The sequence below is a fragment of the Zootoca vivipara genome, chromosome 14, assembly GCF_965207765.1.
Source record: "Zootoca vivipara chromosome 14, rZooViv2.hap1.1, whole genome shotgun sequence".
NCBI classification, from domain to species: domain Eukaryota; kingdom Metazoa; phylum Chordata; class Lepidosauria; order Squamata; family Lacertidae; genus Zootoca; species Zootoca vivipara.
This window is the reverse complement of record NC_142597.1, coordinates 29,577,929-29,593,157: the sequence shown is the minus strand read 5'-3', so window position 1 is coordinate 29,593,157 and position 15,229 is coordinate 29,577,929.

Here is a 15,229-nt window from a genome sequence, read left to right as displayed (position 1 = left end):
GGCTAATCTGGGGAGTTTACTGGAAATCAGCTGAGTGAGATATAACACACAGTCCAGGCTGGCTCGCCTCCAGGGGTCTTCGGTTGGTGAAAACAGCCGAGAGGCAACTTGTTTTTGAGTCATCTCTGCTTGGTGTTGGCTGAGACCCCAAAGGCAGGGGAAGAAGACGCACCCTCGGCATTGTGCAAGCGGTGAAGCCTCCGGGGAAAACAAGTGTGTGTTTGTGTGGCAGGGGTTATTGGGTTGTTGTTTTTATTTTGATTATGTATTTTGTGTGTTTACATTTTGATTTTATTCTGTGTACTGCCCTGAGACCTCCGGGTATAGGGCTGAATATATGGTGAATTCTATTATTATTATTATTATTATTATTATTATTATTATTATTATTATTATTGTGTAGTAGTAGTGCAGGAGAGCAGCAGCAGAAGACGCAGAGGCCCAAGAGCTTGTTCTTTCTAGAACAGCACCACCATTCAGCACCATGCATTGCAGGGGGTTGGGCTGGATGACCTCTGATGTCCCTTCCAACTCTACAATTCCATACCATCCAACATTTCTTCAATGAAAATAGGGACGCCCTATTCCATCATCATTATCATAATAATTTTACTGTTAATGCTCTGCCCATCTGACTGGGTAGCCCCAGCCACTCTAGGCAGCTTCCAACATATATAAAAATAGAATAAAACATTAAACTTTTTTTAAAAACTTTCCTATACAGGGCTGCCTTCAGATGTCTCAGGGATCGGATAACTCCGTACCCTCCAACATTTCTCCTATGAAAATAGGGACGTCCTAAGGAAAAGCAGGGCATTCCGGGATCAAATCAGAAACCGGGATAGCTTCTGTAAATTTGAGGCTGTCCCTGGAAAATAGGGAAACTTGGAGGGTCGGCAACTCAATAATTCTATGATTCTGTGCACTGAGGTGTTAATAATGATTGTTGTAAGATTTAGGGGTAAGTCTGCACGATGCCTTCTAATTCCTGAGGTCCTGGATCCAGGAAGTGTTAAATGGCGGATTCCATTGTTGAACTAGTCAGGCAAGTTTATTGGCGAGTTAATGGCCCTAAGAACCTTCCTCAGTATCACGGAAGAAGTTGCTCTGTGGCCAGAGAACAAAAGGTATACCGGCCTCACCTGGCTAGTAGTATTAGAAAACCAAAGCCAGGCCCGGAGTTGTGACTGAGAAGTAGAAGCAGGAGAAACAGAGCTGTGTTTTATTTCTGACAGAAACCAAGGCTGTGGCTATGGGAGAAACAATACCTTTGGGGGTCTTTATGCTGTGAGCCCCTCCATCTTTGGCTCAAGTGTTTATATGTGTAAATAAACCATATATCATATAGACACCACAGTCTCTGTCCCTCATTCCATGGAAATGAAACCTCATTTCCAGGTAAGCACCTGGAACCCCTGGAATCTCTCACTGCTCAGAGATTGGGATGGTGTGCAACATTATTATCTCATTTGCCCACCCAATCAACCCACCCTACCCCATTTTTGGATTTCCTCCCCAGGATAATTTCACAGGTGATGTAAGTGGCACATGGACCCATCGCAGGGCACTTTCAGAATGTTGCTCAGTTTCTTTGGGCCTTGATAACATATCACAAATTCAGGTTGCGCAATTATTTATTACTTATTTATTCCACAAAACGTATACACCGCTTGATTGTAAAGCAAAACAACCTCAAAGTGGAATCAGCAGTGTGATGCAGCAACAACAAAAAGGCAATGCAATTCTAGGCTCCATCGACAGAAGTCGAGTGTCTAGAAGATCAAGGGAAGTCATAGCACCACTCTGTTCTGCCTTGGCCACACTTGGAGTCCTGTGTCCAGCTCTGGGCACCCCAACTTAAGAAGGATATTGACAAGCTGAAACGTGTTTAGAAGAGGAGGGCAACCAAGATGATCAAGGGTCTGGAAACCAAGCCTGATGAGGAACGGTTGAAGGAATTGGGTATGTTTTCTCCTGCTCCGGAGGGCCCAACCTGAATCAATGGCTTCAAGCTACAAGAAAGGGGATTACTACTAAACATCAGGAATAACTTTCTGACAAGTAAGGACTGTTTGACAGCAGAACAGACTCCCATGAGAGGTGGCGGACTTTCTTTCCTTGGAGGTTTCTAAGCAGAGGTTGGAGGGCATCTGTCATGTACAGTGGTACCTCTGTTTACAAACACAATTGGTTCCGGAAGTCTGTAGTTAACCTGAAGCGTACTTAACCTGAAGCGAACTTTCCCATTGAAAGTAATGGAAAGTGGATTAATCCGTTCCAAACAGGTCCGCAGAGTACTGTACTTAAACTGAAAATACTCAAACCGAGGCGTACTTAAACCGAGGCATGACTCTATGATCTACGGTAGTTGAGATGTCTGCATTGCAGGAGGTTGGTATGCCTTCCAACTCTGCAGTTCTTTATTCCATGATTCAATTCACCCTTCCGCATCGGTGGGTTGTTTCTGGGCAGGCCACAACCACCATTTCTGACCCCCCCAAGGAAAGCCCTGTTTCCTTTGGAAGGGAGGGGGGCTGGGAGCATATGGAGAGAGGCTTGCCTGCTACCCCAAGAGCCCTGCTGGATCAGGCCAATCGCCCATGCAGTCCAGCATCCTGTTGCCACAGTGGCCAACCAGATGCCCATTATGGAAAACCCTCAATCAGGGTTTGAGTGCAACAGCAACAAGGCAGTCTCGAGCAGGTCGCACGCCCTGGCGTTGAGGGGCGGAGATCGCTCCGGCGCCCCCGCCCTCGCAGGGCGCAGCATGGCTTCCACGCGGCTTTGCTGCGCAGCGCACTGCCTACCGGCCCGGCGCCCTGGCGCCCCACACCACCAGGACTCTACCTAGAGCTGGCCCTGAACAGCAACACTCTTTCCAGCAGCTAGTATTCAGAAGCATTGCTGCCTTCAGCCATGGGGGCAGAGTGCAGCCATTGTGGCCAGCAGCCATCCACAGCCCTCCTCCATTAATTGGTCTAATCCTCTCTCAAAGCCATTCAGCGGAGAAAAACCCACAGTTGCCTCAGAAGACCCCCAGAGCTCCCCTTGGGCTCCAAGTCTTCTGGTGGTGAAGGAAAGGGGTTGAACTGACCCTTCTATTCTTCAAGCCAACACCCCACCACGAAGGAGGTTTTCTAACTGGTGCCTCCCCACTGTTTCTTCGGCCAACTAGGTAGGTCCCTCTTGCCTTGGGCTGGCTCTGCTCTGTGCCCAGGCCCTGCCGACAGCCACTGGCTCCCCCCCCCCCCCTGCTGAGGATCCCAAAGGAGGCCTCCTCCCTCGGTCTGCAGAAACCGGAGCCTTGGAGAGCCGGGAGGCAGAATCCCATCGCTGCACCCATTTGCTGCTGCTATGGCTGCAAACTTTGTTTTCTCCCTGTGTGTGTTGACTCCCGGCCAGGGCTGGGCCCGGCTGGACAGCTCCCCACCTCCCTCAGGAGGAGCAGCGGCAGCCGCCCAACGTTATCTGAGCAGCCCATCGCTTTCATTCCTGGGCTGGCTCCCATTCTTTCCAGAGCAAAGCTCTAGCTGTGTGCAGGGCAAGGCAACATGATATACCCTGGCAGAGAGAGGCAAGATGGGAATATTGGGGGGGGGGGGAGGCACGCAGCTGGCTCTGGGACTGGTCCCTGAGGGAAAGGAGATTTCTGCAATGGTCCAGCCAGCTCATCTGCTGCTTCCTGATACCCTCCAGTATCCCCTGACCCATGGGCATAGCCGGGGGGAGCAGAGGGACAGCTGCCCACCCCAAAAATCAGTAAAAATCAATACAAAGCAGTACAAATCTTAGGTTCTGCTCCCACCCCCCGCACAAAAATCCTGACTAAGCCCATGCCCTAACCAAGGCTGTGATGACCACCAACTTGGATGGCTTAAAACAACCATTAGACAAATTTGCATACCCTCCAACATTTCTCTGATGAAAATAGGGACATCCTATTCAACAACAACAACAACAACAACAACAACAACATTATTTTTATTTTTACCTTGCCCATCTGACTGGGTTGCCCCAGCTCCTTCCAGTATAAACACATAATAAAACATTAAACATTTTAAAAACCAAAAAACTTCCCTGTACAAGCCTGCCTGCCTTCAGATGTCTCCTAAAGCTTGTACTGTACTGTATAGTTACTTATCTCCTTGGCTCAGGGGTTGCATAACTCCATACCCTCCAACATTTCTCTGATTAAAATAGGTACATCCTAAAGAAAAGCAGGATATTCGGGGATTAAATCAGAAACTGAGGCAGCTTCTGTAAATCCAAGACTATCGCTGGAAAAGAGGGACACTTGGAGGGTCTGTCATGGAGAGGGCTAATGATGGCTACTAGACCACATCTTCTGATGTGGAGTCTCCTTCTTTGGAGGTCTTTAAGCAGAGGCTTGACAGCCATCTGTCAGGAATGCTTTGATGGTGTTTCCTGCTTGGCAGGGGGTTGGACTGGATGGCCCTTGTGGTCTCTTCCAACTCTATGATTCTATGATTCTATGATGTTCTTACGACCAGGTTTGTTTCCCACCTTTCCTCACATAAGGGCATCCTTCCACAAAATCCCAAAGTAGTAAACTCCCCAGTCGCCCAGAACACACAAGTGGGGCTGCCCCATGTTCAGCAGGAGCATGGAGATGAAAACAGGGAGAAATGTAAAGTACTACACTTGGGCAAAAAAAAAATGAAAGGCACAAGTACAGGATGGGTGACACATGTGAAAAGGATCTAGGAGTCTTGATAGACCACAAACTTGACATGAGTCAACAGTGATGCAGCAGCTAAAAAAGCCAATGCAATTCTCGGCTGCATCAATAGGAGTATAGTATCTAGATCAAGGGAAGTAATAGTACTACTGTATTCTGCGCTGGTCAGACCTCACCTGGAGTACTGTGTTCAGTTCTGGGCACCACAGTTCAAGAAGGATACTGACAAGCTGGAACGTGTCCAGAGGAGGGCAACCAAAATGGTCAAAGGCCTGGAAACGATGCCTTATGAGGAACGGCTTAGGGAGCTGTGTAGGTTTAGCCTGGAGAAGAGAAGGTTAAGGGGTGATATGATAGCCATGTTCAAATATATAAAAGGATGTCATATAGATGAGGGTGAAAGGTTGTTTTCTGCTGCTCCAGAGAAGCGGACACGGAGCAATGGATTCAAACTACAAGAAAGAAGATTCCACCTAAACATTAGAAAGAACTTCCTAACAGTAAGAGCTGTTTGACAGTGGAATTTGCTGCCAAGGAGTGTGGTGGAGGTCTTTAAGTGGAGGCTTGACAGCCATATGTCAAGAATGCTTTGATGGTGTTTCCTGCTTGGCAGGGGGTTGGACTGGATGGCCCTTGTGGTCTCTTCCAACTCTATGATTCTTTGATTCTATGTGAGACTGAAATGACTAAGCACTGTTTCCTGAGCAACACCCCCCCCCCAATATCTCCCCTGTGTGAAATTTTAGATTGTACGCTCTTTGGCAGGAAGGGAGCATGAATAGTGCTGCATACCCATGAATGAACAAACACCACTTCTAAATATTCATATAAGAGCCAGGTTTGCATGAAGTGTTAAACCATAGTTAAAAATAAACAATGGTGTATGGGGCGTAACAAATGCCCTGCATGCAGAAGGCAGCAGGTTCAGGCCCCACTGGCAGCCTCTTGGGGCAGGGCTGGGAATGTCCCCTGCCTGAAACCTTGGACAGCCTCTGCTGTCAGTCAGTGTAGGCAATACTGAGTTAGACAGAGCAAAGACCTGACTCATGTTCCTATGACTTCCCAGAGGAAAGAAACCAGAGTCTGGCTTGGAGTTGTTTTGCACATGATCCCAGTCTGGATGTTTGTTTCCTTCAGAAAACCACGAGTGCTAAACTACGAAGAAGCCTCAGTTTCCACCTGTGGTTTATTTGGGAAGGAAAGACAGACCACAAGGACTCTTTTGCACACAGGGCTAAGCCAGCCCCCTCTCCCCCCCTGGGAGGAGGAGGAGGAGGAGGGCAGGCATGACTGAGCTGGGGACACTTGCACACCTCCTATGCGCCAGAAACAGCCACACACTTTTAATGCACTTTAACCAAACTAAACGGACAGCCAAATGAGCCTTTTGGATGTTTGCAGAGGTGAAATTCAAGTGCGGTTGTTTCCCCTCTTGAGCAGCCCAGATTTTTTTTGGGGGGGATTTCTCTTCTTTTGCTTTCTGCTTTTCCCAGAGGCTTCCCTGCCTGCCTAACAATGTAAGAAGAAGAGCCATTTATGCAAAAGAAGAGCCATTTATGCAAAAATCTTTGGAAATGTTGGGCGTAGGAGAAACTTTTTTGAATGGCATCAAAGCCATTTATAACGAGCAAAAGGCCAAACTTATAGTAAACAGTGTATTAACCGAGGAGCTAAATATTGAAAAAGGCACGAGACAAGGGTGCCCCTTGTCACCTTTATTATTTATCTCGGTGTTAGAAATACTAATGAAAAAAATAAGGGAAAATAAAGCAATAAAGGGCATAAAACTGGGGAGGAAAGAATTTAAACAAAAGGCATTTGCGGACGACTTGGTTTTAATGTTAGAGGACCCGCAGGACAGCATTAAAGAAGCTCTAAAAGAAATAAAGGAATTCGGTACGCTTGCCGGCTTTAGGCTGAACACTGGAAAAACTAAAATGTTGGTCAAAAATTTAAGTAAACAGGAGATAGTGGAACTACAGAACGAATATGGTATAATGGCAGTCAAAAAAATAAAATATTTAGGGATATGGATATCATCCAAAAATATTAACTTATTCAATGACAACTACAAAACTACTTGGAAGGATATAGAAAAGGATTTAGAAAAATGGAAAAACCTAAATTTGTCATTATGCGGCCGAATAGCCACAATAAAGATGAATTTACTCCCGAGGATGCTTTTCCTTTTCCAAACACTCCCGGTGGTTAAAGGGACAGGCTGCCTCGATCAATGGAGGAGAAAGATTTCAAGATTTGTATGGCAGGGAAAGCCCCCAAGGATAAAGCACAAATTGTTAATAGACAAAAAAGAACGGGGAGGCTTTGCCCTGCCAGACTTAAAAACATATTACGAGGCCGCCTGTCTAGTCTGGGCTAGGGAATGGATGGCTTTAAAAGATGTTGACTTACTAGACCTGGAAGGTTTTAAGAACAGGTACGGGTGGCACTCGTACCCATGGGCGTACCCAGGATCAAAACTAGGGGGGGGCAAGGGGAGGGGCCAAGGCACGGAAGGGGAGGGGCCACAAAGTGGGCGGGAACGGCGAACTCGCGCTCCGCCGGGCTGTGCCCCTCCCTAGCAGCAGGGCTGGTAGGCGGAGGTGGAGCCCAGCCCAGCGGAGCGCGAGTTCAGCGTTCCCGCCCGCCGCGCCGCGCTCTCTGGTTCCCCGCCGCGCTTGGCCTTGCCAGAGGGCGCGCCGGGGAGCTGGAGGGAGGGCGCAGCGCGGCGGGCGGGAACGGCGAACTCGCGCTCCGCCGGGCTGTGCCCCTCCCTAGCAGCAGGGCTGGTAGGCGGAGGCGGAGGCGGAGCCCAGCCCAGCGGAGCGCGAGTTCAGCGTTCCCGCCCGCCGCGCCGCGCTCTCTGGTTCCTCGCCGCGCTTGGCCTTGCCAGAGGGCGCGACGGGGAGCTGGAGGGAGGGCGCAGCGCGGCGGGCGGGAACGGCGAACTCGCGCTCCGCCGGGCTGTGCCCCTCCCTAGCAGCAGGGCTGGTGGGCGGAGGCGGAGCCCAGCCCAGCGGAGCGCGAGTTCGGCGTTCCCGCCCACCGCGCCGTGCTCCCTGGTTCCCCGCCGCGCTTGGCCTTGCCTGAGGGCGCGCCGGGGAGCTGGAGGGAGGGTGCGGCGCGGTGCGGCGGGAATGGCGAACTCGCGCTCCGCCGGGCTGTGCTCCGCCTCTGCCCACCAGCCCTGCTTCTAGAGTAGGGCAGCTGCCCTAACTTGCCGCATGGTGGGTACGCCCTTGCTCGTACCTGTGGTATAATAAGGTAAAAGTGCACAAAGGATTCTTATCACACGTATTCATAAAGCCTATTTATGAAGTGTGGGAAAGGTATAAAAATTTACTAGAAAGAAAGACCCCTTTGTGGTTATCACCAACTGAAGCCTTGACAGTTAAGAAAAAAATATGGAAACTAACTGGTTAACATATGGCGACATAATAATAAGATCAGATGAAGGCTGGAAAATTAGACCCTATGATCAATTAAAATCTAAAATGACCAGCTGGCTACAATACTATCAGGTTGCAGACTTATTCAAGGAAGATAATAGGAGGAATGGTTTTGAAAGGGAGAAATCTAAATTTCAAATAGAAATTGTGGAAGGAAACAAAAAGATGTTGTCAAACATGTATGAATTTATTCTCGAATGGAATACCAAGGACGAAGAAACAAAAGACGTCATGATCAAATGGGCAAGGGACATCGGCCACAACATAGAAATTGATCTCTGGTTAAAACTATGGAATTCTAATATCAAGTTCACCGCGTGTACGATATTAAAAGAAAACATTATGAAACTTATGTACCGTTGGTATCTGACCCCAGTCAAGCTAGCAAGAATTTATAAGAAACAGGACAGGAAATGCTGGAAGTGCAGGGAGGAGGTTGGAGAAATATATCATATGTGGTGGCAATGCAAAACAGTTAAACCCTTTTGGGAGGCGATTTATAATGAGTTAAAAAAATTGTTAAAATACACATTCCCAAAGAAACCTGAATTATGTTTGTTGGGCTTAATTGGGAAGGAAATAAGAAAAGAAGATGTAAGAATATTTATGTATGCCACCACAGCAGCCAGGGTGCTCCTAGCCCAGAAATGGAAATCCACTATGGTACCATCAATAGCGGACTGGAAAGAGAAAATGGTAGAATATATAGAGCTAGCTAAGCTGACTGGAAGAGTAAGAGACCAAAAAGATCAGAAAATCGAGAAAGAATGGGGAAAATGTACGGAATATCTTAAAACACACTGCGAAACACCAATTGTATCTTTTGTGACTTCATGATACCTGCATCTGTAAATTATGGAGATTACATAGAGGATGATAAGATGTAAGAACATTAATAAGAATCTGTTTTATATGAGTGCAAGTCGTAAAAACTCGATTAATAAAACCAAGGATGGGAGAAAGGGGAAGCCGTGTTCGGCAGAACAAATGTAAAATATGTTGTAATTAAAGGAGATATCCCTAAAAAGGTATAATCAGGGATATATTTTTCAACTTAAGTTGTGATTATGTAAGAATATTTGATTATGTTTATTTATGAAGAAACAATAAAAATTATGGTTAAAAAAAAAACAATGTAAGAAGAAGAGCCTGCTGGATCAGGCCAATGGCCCATCTAGTCCAGTATGCTGCTCTCACAGTGGCTGGCGGGGGGGGGGGGGGGACCTGCAAGCAGGATTTGAGTGCAAGAGCAACTCTCCCCTCCTGTGTTTTCCTGCAACTTGTGTTGACAGGCATTGCTCCCTCCAACTGTGGAGGCCGGACGTTTCCACCCTGGCTAGCAGCCACTGATAGCCCTCTCTGACTCCCTGAATTTGTCCAATCTTCCTTTAAAGCAGGCACAGGCAAACTCCAGCTCTCCAGATGTTTGGGACTACAATTCCCATCGTCCCTGACCATTGGTCCTCTTAGCTAGGTATGATGGCAATTGTAATCCCAAACATCTAGAGGGCCGGGGTTTGCCTATGCCTGCTTTAAAGCCACCCAAGTTGGTGTCCATCACTGCCTCCTGTGGGAGGGAGTTCCATAGTTTCTGCATGGAGAAGTCCTTCCTTTTATCCACCCCGAATCTTCCAACATTCAGCTTCATTTTATGCCCACCAGTTCTAGTGTTAGGGGAGAAGGAGAAGAACTTTTCTCTATCTACTTTCTCCATGCCATGTATCGTTTCATAAACTTCTATCTGAGGTTCCTGCGTTGCCGGAGGTTGGACTAGATGACCATTGGGTCCCTTCCAGCGCTAAGAATCTATTATTCTATCTCCTCCTCCTCCATTCTCCTCCAGGCACAGGAATCCGGCAGCTGCAGCCATAAGGACAGGATCAAATGTTTGCACAGTGGCCAACTCGCTCACAGTATCGGAAGGTGGAAGGAATCTCCTGGCTGCATGGAACACCCCAGGCAGGCAGGCCACACACACACTGGATCCTCTGGAGCACCTCACTTGCAAGACCCGTGGTGGAGCCACATTGGCATGGCGGTGTCACTCCACATGGCAAGGGGACGCAGGCGGCTGTCTGGTGGGAAAGACCCAAGAGACTGGGCCCTCCTTTCATTGCTACCCTATCCACTGTCCTCCCTGCAGTGTGGGATTGCACCAGGATGCTGAGGCAATTCCTCTACTGTTGGAAGATTCACGCAGCAGTGAGTTAACTTGTGGAACTCCCCCCCACAAGAGACAGCGATGGTCACCAGCTTGGGTGACTTCAGAAGTCCCGACAAATTCGTGGAAGAGAAGCGTATCAACGGCTACTAGCCACAATGGCTAGGCTCTGCCTCCACAGCCAGAGGTGATGCTGCTTCTGAATACCAGTTGCTGAACACCACAGGAAGGGAGAGGGCTCTTCTGCCTGAATCCTACTTGTGTGCTCTTCGTCAGTCTCCTTTGTTCTCCTCCTCCCTGGATTCTATATGGCGGCCCCCTGGGCATTCCAGAGCCCCAACAGCTCAGTTGATAGAGCACGAGACTCTTAATCTCAGGGCCGTGGGTTTGAGCCCCATGTTGGGCAACAATAACCAAAAAGAATAAATAAAAATCATCATTGCATTGCAGGGGGTTGGGCTAGATGACCCTTGTGGTGCCTTCTAACTCTACAATTGTATGATTCTTATCCCCTGCAGCTCCCCTTAAAGGACACTCTTGGGGGCTCTTGAGTTGCCAGGCCAACGCTGGAGAACCGGTTTCACGCTGACAGCCACACTTCTCCAGGAGATCTGGCCAATCCTCCCCACACATTCCTGGGGGATGATAACAAATGCTTGGCTGCACCACCCTGGAGGGTCCCTTTCACCCCCCCCCCCACACCGCCTGCTAAGTTTGCTTTGCTCCTTCCCCCAAGCACTCCTTGCCTCCACTAGCTCCACTCCCAGAGACCTTTGCCTGCTGATGTGTAGAATGGCAGGCTGCTGCTCCTAAGTGCCCCTGCCTCATGCAGTCAAACAATAGGCATCCAACCAATAGCTCAATTGGTTAGAGCTTGGTGCTGATTATGCCAAGGTTGCAGGTTTGATCCCCTTATGGGACAACGGCATATTGCAGCCCGTTGGACTAGATCAGGGATGGCCAACTCCGAAGAGACTGCGATCTACTCACAGAGTTTGAAACTGGCAGTGATCTACCCCCTTTTGGGGTGTTCAGGTCAAAGTTGTTTAGGGAGGAGGAAAGCCCTGTTTTTTAGGGGTTCAGGTCAGAGTTGTTGAGATTTTCTGAGGTGGGAAGAAAGCCCTGTTTTGGGGGGTGAAGGGCTAAAATGTTGGGCATTTTTAGGGGAGCCAAAGTTGTTGAGCTTCTTTGGAGGGAGCCAGTGATCTACCAGTGATCTACCACAGACATCCAGTCATCTACTGGTAGATCACGATCTACCTGTTGGACGTGCCTGGACTAGATGATCCAACTCTATGATTCTATGTCGGCTCACATTTTCTAAGCCCAGGAGGTTGGCGACCTTGCTGAGGAGAAATTGGTTTGTTATTATTCCTTCATATTTGACAGGGATCTGTGATAAGTGAAAGACATTCTGCACATGCTCAGGGGCACGCTTCTCTGACATTGATTTCCCAAGTGCCAGGGCTGAGCCTTACTTGGGGGCTCTATAGACAAACCCTGCTTCCAGAAGGGTTTCGTAACCAGCTCCTGCAAAGGATGTGGCCTTGCTCCTTGCCCTGGTCCTGGTGGAGCTGGTCCTTAGCCTCCACTGCATTTGGCTTCCCTTGCCCTGCTCTGGAGGAGAGGGCTATCATGTCCCCCTAATCCAGGGCACCAGTGGGGGGTCCAAATTTCAAATAGATTTGTTGGAAGGCAGAGTGAAATTGTTGTCAAAAATGTATGACTTGTTGTCAGAATGGTATACGAAAGATGAATGAACAAAAGATGTGATGATAAAATGGGCAAAGGATTTGGGGCATAATATTGAATATGATGCGTGGTTGAAATTATGGAATCAAACATTGAAGTTTACTGCACGTACTGCCTTGAAAGAAAATGTAATGAAGATGATGTACAGATGGTACTTAACACCAGTAAAATTAGCTAAGATGTATAGAATGAGTAGTAAAGTATGCTGGAAATGTAAGGATAAAGAGGGTAAATTTTATCATATGTGGTGGACATGCGAAAAAGTCAAAAGATTTTGGAAAATGATATATAATGAACTGAAAAAGATTTTTAGATACACCTTTCCCAAAAAACCGGAGGCTTTTCTATTAGGACTTATAGGAGATGACATTGTAAAAGGAGATCAAAAATTATTTATGTATGCTACAACCGCGGCTAGGACTTTATTAGCCCAAAAATGGAAAACACAGGAGATACCGACGATCGAGGAGTGGCAGATGAAAATGATTGACTATGCGGAATCAGCGAAGTTGACCTGCGGGATCCGAAACCAGGGAGTTCCAAAAGGAATGGAGTAAATTTGTGGACTATATGGAGAAAAACTGTAGAAGCTTAAAGACACTTGCAGGACTGAAATAAATCCTACGAATTGACTTTAAGAAGGTGGATTAAAAGGAACTGCGAGATAAGAATGGACAAGAAAACCGAGTGAGGGGAGGGAGGGAAGTCAAAAAGAAGTAAAATAGCTGAATAGAGTATAAAATGAGAAAAATTTGTTTTTGTTGTTTGTTGATTTGTTTGTTGTTAATGTGTTTGTTTATTGTTTTGTTGTTGTTGAATGTGGTTTATTTGGAAATGTAATAAAATTCTTTAAAAAATAATAATAATCCAGGGCCCCAGTGGGAAGGGCCAGCTGTTCTTGGCGTGGCCCCTTCTTTCTCTCTCAATGTGACTTGGAACCGCCAAAGGCAAGCAGGTGTGGTAAGCCAGCCAACATTGCCAGGGGGAGATCTGGGTGCGAAAGAGGATCCTTGCTAAGGTCGCTCCTTTGGCAAGGCTACGATTTAGGCCTGGGGGTTGGGGAGGTCAAGGAAGGCACCGAGGAGGAGGAGGAGGGAGAATCTGAAATGCTCCTTTCCCTTCTCTTCTAGAGTTGCCCAGTTTAGAAATAAATTAAGAACAGGTCAAATTCACCTGGCCAAATGTCTAAAACATTTGGGTCACTCAAGACTGAGGAAAACCACAAGCCAGGAGCCCCTGCTCTCCCTGGCTCCCACATCCTATTTATTTATTTTTTTACATTTATATACCACTTTTATGTTCCCAGCATCTCAAGGTGATGTGCCTGGTTCTCCTCCTCCCCATTTCTTCCCCATAACAACCCTGTGAGGGAGCTTAAGCTAAGAGTGAGTGATTGGCCCAAGGCCATCCAGTGAGCTTCAGGGCTGAGTGGGGATTCAAACCTTGCTCTCCCAGGTCCTAGTCCAGCACTCTAACCATTACACCATACTGCCTCTATCCTAACCCCTGTCCCCTCTAACCCTGCCAACTTCTCACCACTGCCCAGCTCCATTGGCTGCCTGTCTCCCTCAGGAGCCAAACTGGGGGAGGGGAGTCCCCTAAAGCCTCCCTTGGCCTCCCTCTCCTGCTCCAATCCCAACTTCTGCTATCTGGCAGTTTCCCCACAGGGTTTCCAGCCCCAACCCCACCCCAGGTGGCTCTTCTCCCAAGATGTGTCTGGACTTGGCTTGTTTTATTGCCAGGATGGCTGCAGCCCTTCTGGAATCTTGGCTGTCCAGGAGAAGACGGATTTACAGCCATAGCCCAACTGTAAATCAGTCTGCAAAATATGGGAAAGGAACAGTTCCTCCTCGCAGGCCAGGCTGCCGGAGGGGGCTTCCATCTGCATTTGTCAGCTGGGACTGCCTTGCCAGGCTGGAAATACAGCAGCAGGAAGAAAACCAGCCTAGCTGGCCCTGGTTTCATTTTTAAAAATCAGAAATGAAAAGGTCTGTCTCTGTGGCAAGGAGGCATTTCACATTCAAGGGTGACAGGCAAGCTGCAGAGTCAGGCCTTGCACCAGGTTTGCTGGTGGGATTGCATCTGCTTTCTGCAGGGCTCAGCCAGGCTGCATCAGACTGACAGGCAGGTGTCCATCTGTAGATAAGAGAGGCATAGCTGCCAACCCTCCCTTTTTTTTTGCGGGAAACTCCCTTATTCCAGTGCCGTTTCCCGCTGCTATCCTGGATTGTTAGATATGCCGTAGACCAGGCATAGGCAACCTTGGCTCTCCAGATGTTTTGGAACTACAACTCCCATGATCCCTAGCTAACAGGGCCAGTGGTCAGGGATCATGGGAGTTGTAGTTCCAAAACATCTGGAGATCCAAGGTTGCCTATGCCTGCCGTAGACTGTCCCGGGGACAGGTGAGGCTGCTGATCTCTTCTTTTCAAATCCGAAAGTTGACAGCTATGAAGAGAGGCTGTCTCAGTTTCCTTGGCCAGGGAGCTTTCTGTGAACCTTAAGCTGTTGTCCCTCAGTTTTTTTTTGGGGGGGGGGCTGGGGCCAAGAGCTCCCACTTTGGGCTCGCATTCCAGGGCCAGGATCAAGTAGGACCGAGTGTCTGTTGACTTGACCGCTTTTTCTGCACCAGATGAATTTGTTTCGATTCTTCGCTGCTCTTTCCCTCCTTGAGCTCACAGGAAAGGGCAGGATAGACTAAAGCATGATAAAAATGTGGAGATGTTTGGCCTTTTAAGAAAAAAGAATGCATTGACTAATCAAGTCAGGACGGATCAAGGCATGCCAGAACTTCTTCTTATTAAAGTACCTGGCAACCGTTTATTGGCTGACTACGTGAAACAAGAAAATAATGAACGGTCACCCACCAAACCCCCATCAAAACTGATGGAATGATTCATCTGGATCAAGCTGGGTTTGTATCGGTGTGTAAAATCAGAGACTCAATTAGGCAATTATTAAACATAATATACCATAGTAAACAGACTACCTCACCACTAGCCTGTTTATCATTAGGTAAATTTAAAGCATTTGACTGCATGGGACCAAAGTATTTAATCAGAGTGATGAAAAGAATGCATTTGGCCCTAAATTTGTCAGAATATTAGAAAATCTGCATGATAGTACACCTCCTACAATTAGGATAATTAATATGGATTCAGAAAAATG